This window comes from Penaeus vannamei, chromosome 19, assembly GCF_042767895.1.
Source record: "Penaeus vannamei isolate JL-2024 chromosome 19, ASM4276789v1, whole genome shotgun sequence".
Taxonomy (NCBI): Eukaryota; Metazoa; Arthropoda; class Malacostraca; order Decapoda; family Penaeidae; genus Penaeus; species Penaeus vannamei.
The window spans coordinates 29,987,191-29,994,690 of NC_091567.1; positions in this window are offsets into that span (position 1 = coordinate 29,987,191).

A 7,500-nucleotide genomic window follows, 5' to 3' on the forward strand; every position below is an offset into this window, starting at 1 on the left:
CCCACCCTCCCCTTCCTCCCCTCTCTCCTCCTCCTTCCTCCTCGCCCCTCCTCCCCTTCCTCCCCCTTCTCCTCCTCCTCCTTCCTCCTCGCCCCTCCTCCCCTTCCTCCCCTTCTCCTCCTCCCTCCTCCTCGCCCCTCCTCCTCCCCTTCCTCCCCTTCTCCTCCTCCCTCCCTCCCTCCTCGCCCCTCCCTCCCCTTCCTCCCTTCTCCTCCTCCCTCCTCCTCGCCCCTCCTCCCCTTCCTCCCCTTCTCCTCCTCCCTCCTCCTCGCCCCTCCTCCCCTTCCTCCCCTTCTCCTCCTCCCTCCCTCCTCCTCGCCCCCTCCTCCCTTCCTCCCCTTCCTCCTCCTCCTCCTCCTCGCCCCTCCTCCTCCCTCCTCCTCCCCTTTCTCTTCCCTTGTCTCCTTCTGCCCCGACAACCACCGGACCCTCCTTCTAGCCCCCCCCCCTCTCTCTCTCACCTCCATTCAGCCCTCTAGATCCCCCTCTGTTTTGTCCCTCTTCCCCTCTCCCTCTCCTCTCTCCTCTCCTCTTCCCTTCTCTTCCTCCTTCCCCTTCCTGTCTACTCTCCCTTTCTCTTCCTCCCTCCCCTTCTCCCCCTCTTTTCTTCCTGCTCTCCCCTTCTCTTCCTCACCTCCCCTCTCCTCTCCTCTTCTCTTACCAATTCTTCCTCCCTCTTCTCTCCTCTCTCCCTCCCTTCCTCCCTCTCTTATCCCCCTCTCCATTCCCACTCTCCTTTCTCCTCTCCCCCTCCTTCCTCCTCTCCCCTTCATTTTCTCTCACCCCTCCCCTTTCAACTTCTCTTCTCCTCTCCCCATCTTTTTTTCCCTCTTCTTTCCTCTCTCCCTCTCTTCCTCCCTCTCCTCTCCTCTCCCCTCTCTCCTTCTCTCTCTCTTCCTATCTTCTTTGTGAATTATGACACATGTCCTTTTATCTCTTCATCTGATTATCTTTCTACCAATCTGTCATGTGAATCATTTCGAAAAACTGGTCGGGGTTTAATGAGGAATAAAAAGAGAATAGGGAAGAGGAGATAGACAGACAAAGAGAGACACAGACAGAGAAAGATACAGATAGACAGAGAATCTAAAAGGTGGACAGACAGATGGAGAATGAAAGAGACAGAAAGACAGAGATAGAATGAGACAGACAGACAAACAGAGACAGAATGAGACAGACAGACAGACAGACAGAGATAGAATGAGACAGACAGAGAGACAGAGATAGAAAGAGACAGACCGACAGACAGAGATAGAATGAGACAGACAGACAGACAAAGATAGAAAGAGACAAACAGACAGACAGAGAAAGAAAGATACAGACAGACAGAGATAGAATGAGACAGACAGAGAGACAGAGATAGAAAGAGACAGACAGACAGAGATAGAAAAGGAGAGACACAGATAAAGTGAGAAAGATATAGACAAACTGACAGAAAAGAAGGATTGTAGGTTGAGCGCTAAAGGAAATGGTTAACGAAATATTTTTAAAAAAAGTTTAACGAGATACTTTGATTTGGAGGAGAAAATAGCATAAACTTGGAATGTCTCCCGAAGTTGTTATTATTTCCCGATAAAGTTTAAATGATAGGTCCTTGCCAAACAAAGTATAAATAAACCAACAACAAAAATAGAAAAAGAATATGAAAAAAATATAAGACCATATAAAGCATATTCGTATTTTGTTATCATTATAAGTGATATTCACTACTGTCTTATTAGTCTACAAAAAAAAAGTTTTATCTAAGACCTATGTTGTCTCCCGTTCTCCCTCTTCTTCGGTGTTGCAGAAATGTCGTTGATATCCACCCAAGTTATACCTTTGCAACTGTCAGCACCAAGTGACCACATTGACGACGATCGCCTTGTCTTTAGTCGATCAGCTGGAGCCACGGGGGAACTGCAAACATGAATAAGGATGATTATTGATGAATATGGATAGTTACTGGTGTATTTTGTGTGCTTGTATCATGCAGACTGATATTCAGACGTATAGACAGACGGAGGAGGAAAAAAAGAGAGAGCATACAGAGAAAAGGAGAGAATAAGGAAAACATAGATAAAAAAGATAGACCAGAGAGAGGGGGGAGGGGAGATAGAGAAGATAAACCGCTGAGAGAGAGAAGGGTGATAAACAAAACTGAGAGAAGTAAAGAAAGAAAGAATGAATAAGCCATAGACAAAAGGCAAGGAAATAAACTAAAGATAGAGAGAGCGAAAAAATGAGACAGAGAGAGACGGAGACAGAGTGAGAGAGAAAGACAGAGAGGGCGACAGCGACAGAATCAGGGAGAGAGAGACAGAGAGAGAGAAAGAGAGGAGTCAGGGGAGAGAGGGAGAGAGCGAGAGAGATAGATAGAGGCAGGTAGATAGATAGAGCTGGGGAGAGAGAAATAGAGAGTGCGAGAGGTAGATAGATAGAGAGGCAGATAGACAAACAGAGCCAAAAAGAGAGTGAGAGAGAGAGAAAGAGAGACAGAGAGAGAGGCAAGAAGATAGATAGAGCTGGAGAGAGAGAAATAGAGAGAGCGAGAGTTAGAGAGGGAAGTAGATAGAGAGAGAGGCAGATAGACAGACAGAACCAAAGAGAGTTAGAGAAAGAGAGAGGTAGATAGATAAATAGAGAGAGAAAGAGACAGACAGACAGACAGACAGAGAGAGAGAGAGGCAAGTAGACAGACACAGCCAAAGAGAGAGAAATAGAGAGAGAGAGAGCGAGAGAGAGAGAGACAGACAGACAGACACAGAGAGAGAGAGGCAAGTAGACAGACACAGCCAAAGAGAGAGAAATAGAGAGAGAGAGAGAGAGAGATGGGTGCGATATTGGCATACCAATGAGATTCTATTAGCGAGACGAGGCAAAGGAGGGAGAGGAGGAGTGAGGAAGAAAGAAATGGGGGGGAAGGGGGGGCGAGAAAAGAATCGACGTGTTTAAGTCATATAAAGCTTATTATTCTGCCCCTTTGTTAGACATAACCAGCCTTATTGTGCCCAAGCTCGCTAGCCTTCTCGACTCGTGGATTCTTACGCTCGGACCCAGCCTCTTAAAAGCCCCTCCCCCCTCTCCCTCCCTCCCTCCTTGTCCTCCCCCCTCCCTCTCTGACCTTCCTCCCCCCTTACTCCCGTATCCCTGTCCTCCCTCCCTCCTCACTCCTTCCCTCCCTGCCCCCCCTTCAATCCCTCCCTCCCTCCCTCCCCCCTCCCTGTCCTTACTCCCTCACTGACCTCTCTCCCTCCTTGTCCTCCCTCCACCCTCACTCCCTCCCTCCCTGCCCCCTTACTCCCTCCCTCCTTGTCCTCCTCCCCTACCTCTCCCTATCCAGGCCCTCTCTCTCTTTATCTCTCCCTCCTACCTTCCTCCCACCCCCCCTTACCTTTCTTTCTCCTTCTCTCCCACCCTGTCTTTCTCCATCCCTTTCCCTGTCTTTCGCCCTCTCTATCTCTTCTCTTTTCTTCCCCCCTTCCCTACCTTCTTTCTCTTTCTTGCCTTCCATCCTCTCTTTCTTTGTTTCTCCTTCTCTCTCTCTTTCTCTCCCCTTTACTTCTCTCTTTCTCTCTCTCTCTCTCTCTCTCTCTCTCTCTCTCTCTCTCTCTCTCTCTCTCTCTCTCTCTCTCTCTCTCTCTCTCTCTCTCTCTCTCTCTCTCTCTCTCTCTCTCTCTCTCTCTCTCTCTCTCTCTCTCTCTCTCTCTCTCTCTCTCTTTCTCTCTCTCTCTCTCTCTCTCTCTCTCTCTCTCTCTCTCTCTTTCTCTCTCTCTCTCTCTCTCTCTCTCTCTCTCTCTCTTTCTCTCTCTCTCTCTCTCTCTCTCTCTCTCTCTCTCTCTCTCTCTCTCTCTCTCTCTCTCTCTCTTTCTCTCTCTCTCTCTCTCTCTCTCTCTCTCTCTCTCTCTCTCTCTCCTTCTCTCTCTCTCTCTCTCTCTCTCTCTCTCTCTCTCTCTCTCTCTCTCTCTCTCTCTCTCTCTCTCTCTCTCTCTCTCTCTCTCTCTCTCTCCTCTTTCTCTCTCTTTCTCTCCTTCTCTCTCTCTCTCTCTCACTCTCGTTTTCTCTCTCTCTTTCTCTCCTTCTCTCTCTTTCTCTCCCTCTCTCTCTCTCTCTCTCTCTCTCTCTCCTTCTCTCTCTCTCTCTCTCTCTCTCTCTCTCTCTCTCTCTCTCTCTCTCTCTCTCTCTCTCTCTCTCTCTCTCTCTCTCTCTCTCTCTCTTTTTTCCTCTCCTTCTCTCTCTCTTTCTCTCCTTCTCTCTCTCTCTCTCACTTTCTCTCTCTCTCCCTCTCTCTTTTTCTCTATTCTTCCCTCCATCTCTCACTCTCTCCCTTCCTCCTCCTTCCTCCTCCTTCTTTCTTTCTCCCTCCTTTCCCCCCTCCCTTCCTTCCTCGCGTGTATACCTACATAGCTAAGTCATAAATCACACAAAGCGAAAAATTCTACAACAGTTATACCGCATGTTCAAGTCTTCTTCTTCTTCTTCTTCTTCTTCTTCTTCTTCTTCTTCTTCTTCTTCTTCTTCTTCTTCTTCTTCTTCTTCTTCTTCTTCTTCTTCTTCTTTTACGTTGTATGTTTGTATGACTGTTGTTCAAGTCTTCTTCTTCTTCTTCTTCTTCTTCTTCTTCTTCTTTTACTTTGTATGTTTGTATGACTGTTGTTCAAGTCTTCTTCCTCTTCTTCTTCTTCTTCTTCTTCTTCTTCTTTTTACTTTGTATGTTTGTATGACTGTTGTTCAAGTCTTCTTCTTCTTCTTCTTCTTTTACTTTGTATGTTTGTATGACTGTTGTTCAAGTCTTCTTCTTCTTCTTCTTCTTCTTCTTCTTCTTCTTCTTTTACTTTGTATGTTTGTATGACTGTTGTTCAAGTCTTCTTCTTCTTCTTCTTCTTCTTCTTCTTTTCTTACTTTGTATGTTTGTATGACTGTTGTTCAAGTTAGTGAAATAAACTACATTTGACATTCTATCCATATATAGAAAAAAATAGACATCATATCAATATATTGTTCCTCTGAGTTCGAAATTGAACATTCACATGAAAACAAAAAGAATTGGTTTTGAAGTATAATATCATAATTTATCGGACGTTAAAAGTGTACGTGCATAGGGACTGTACATAGCAGTTTCTCTTTCTCTCCTGTACATCATAATTTCTATTCTTTTTCATTATTCGCGCGCACGCAAGCCTCATGCGTACACGTGGTTATCAATATTTATTATGAAACACATGTGGATTGTTTTTTTTTTTTTTTTTTTTTATAAATGTATTTACTTGTTTGATAATGTTTTATAAGTGTTTAGGGTTTTGTCAAGGGTGGAATATGTACATACACGCACACATACACATACATTCATACACACACGCGCATACACATATAGATAGATAGATAGATTGATAGATTTATAGATACGTGTGTGTGTGTGTGTGTGTGTGTGTGTACGTGTGTGTGTGTGTGCATGTGTGTGTGTGTATGTGTATATATGTGTGTGTGTGTGTGTGTGTGTGTGTACGTGAGTGAGTGTGTGTGTGTGCCCCCTTCCTACTTCCTCCCCAATCAAAATTCGATAATCGAATGATATCACCCACCCCCCCTCCCTTCCCCCCCTCCCCAACCCCCCCCCCTCTCTGCCACCCCCACCACCGACCTTTAACGAAACCCCAAAAAACTTTCACCCTTTAATAGCCTCATGGAAGCAGTGTGCCGATCGTGGCGTGAGATAAGGAAATCTGCCCTTATCACCCCACACTCGCGATCTTATCGGCTCCGATCTGTTGAATATATTATCTGTTTAATTAAGAGATTGTCATCGCGGAGGATGCACCTGTCCCCGTGAGGTATAGGTGGGGGGGGGGATAGGGAGGGGATGGGGGATAGGGAGGGGATGGGGGATAGGGAGGGGGTGAGGGGATAGGAAGGGGGTGAGGGTCTAGGGTGGCGGTAGGAGGGGTGGGGGGCTATGGAGGGGTTGGGTTGGTGGGGGCTAGGGAGTGGGTGGGGGTGGTGGGGTGCTATGGAGGGGTTGGGGTTGGGGGGCTATTGAGGGGTTGGGGTGGTGGGGGCTAGGGAGGAGATATGAGGGATCAGGTGAGGGCATTTTGCGGTATGTTTGTGCGAATATGCGTGTATGGGTTAATGTTTGGGTTTAATGGGAAGCCGGATGTTAAACCAGGCGTGAGAATGTGTTTGGTTGTTTGTGTGTGTGTGTTTGTGTTTCTTTGTATGTATGTATTTTTGTGTGCTTCTTATTGTTTGTGTGTGTATTTCTTTGTGTCCGTGTGTTTTTATGTGTCTGTGTATACGTGTGTGCGTGTGTGTGTTTGTGTTTTTTTGTGTCCGTGTGTTTTTGTGTGTTTATGTATATGTGTGTGTCTGTGTGGGTGTTTTTGTGTTTATATGTATGTGTGTGTATTTCTGTGTGCTTCTTATTGTTTGTGTGTGTATTTCTTTGAGTCCGTGTGTTTGTGTGTATGTGTGTGTGTGAGTTCGAGTATGTCTATGTGTTTGTGTGTGAAATATTTGTGTTTATTTGTTTGTTTGTTTGTGCTGATTCCGTGACCTTTATACATGTTTGGTCATTGGATTGTTCGTGTGTATTTGTCTATGTGTGTATTTGTTCATTTGTTTCACTGTGTGTGAGTATGTATTTGTACAAAGGTATGCGCGCGTGTGTGTGTATTTGTGTGTATCTGTGTATATATATGTGATCACTTCTTTACACTTAATAGAATAAACAAGTATTTAATATTATGCAATTTTGATATATATAGTTAATTCTAAAAATATATAGAAACACCTACAGATGTATAAACAAATACACACAAAAATAAAAACACACGAAGAAAATAAATCATACAGAAGAAAAAATATATATATATACATAATGAGATTGAACGTAGCCCCCTCTCCCCCCCTTCCCTCTCTTTCTACCCCACTCCCCCACCCACTTCCCCCCTCCCCCTATCCCCATTCAAAAAGACCCTATATTGCACAAGTCCCTAAATCTACCCCTCCCCCCTTCTCCTTCCCCTTCCCCCTCTCCCCTTACCCCTCTCCCATCCCCTCTCCCCCTTCCCCCTCCCCCTTTACCTCTCCCCCCCCTACCCCCTACCCCCAACACCTGTCGGATTAATTACACGGAGCAAAAATAGACTATAATTACTGTCAGTCAGAAGTTAAAAAAAAAAGAAAAAAAGAAAAGGAAGTTGAAGAAGTAGAAGGAGAAGAAAGGAGCCGACGTGAGGAAGTTGAGGCTCATTAGTCGGTCGGTCAACAGAGGCCAAAAATGAGACCCTGTAAATGTCATCGCTAAAATATGAGATCGCCAAAAAGTCAGGCAGGCGAAAGGCCCCGGGACTCTTTTGGGGAGAAAGGGAGACTTTGAGGGAGGGAGGGAGAGAGAGAGGGAGAGAGGAGGGGAGGGAGAGGGAGAGGAGGGAGGGAGGAAAAGGGAGGAGAGAGAGAGGGGGAGGGGTTGAGAGAAGAGGGGAGGGAGAGAGAGGAGAGGAGGGAGGAGGGGGTGGGGTT